This window comes from Octopus bimaculoides, unplaced genomic scaffold, assembly GCF_001194135.2.
Source record: "Octopus bimaculoides isolate UCB-OBI-ISO-001 unplaced genomic scaffold, ASM119413v2 Scaffold_153515, whole genome shotgun sequence".
In the NCBI taxonomy this organism is placed as follows: Eukaryota; Metazoa; Mollusca; class Cephalopoda; order Octopoda; family Octopodidae; genus Octopus; species Octopus bimaculoides.
In genome coordinates, this window is record NW_026340932.1 from 1 (window position 1) to 372 (window position 372).

Consider the following 372-nt stretch of genomic DNA (forward strand, 5'->3'; position numbering starts at 1 on the left):
ATAAGTACTAGGCTTCCAAAGAATAAGTCCTGGGGTCGATTTGCTAGACTTAAGCCGATGTTCCAGCATGGCTGCAGTCAAATGACTGAAACAAGTAAAAGAGTAAAGAGTATACATATATACATATATATATATACACACACACACACACACAAACACACACACACATATACCAAGAGGCAGTACCATAGCCAATGAGGGTTATCCGAGGCATGGTTATTGCTAGTTGAAACTAAACAAACGAACATACATACATATATATATATATATATATATATACACACACACACACACATACATATACATACATACATATACATATATATATATACATATATATATGCATATACATACATATACACATACATAGAT

General features: G+C 32.3%; 1 pseudogene; it reads left to right on the forward strand.

The window, feature by feature from the left end:
* Positions 1-163: 163 nt before the first annotated feature.
* Positions 164-282, forward strand: LOC128251414 (U4 spliceosomal RNA; annotated as a pseudogene).
* Positions 283-372: the final 90 nt, after the last annotated feature.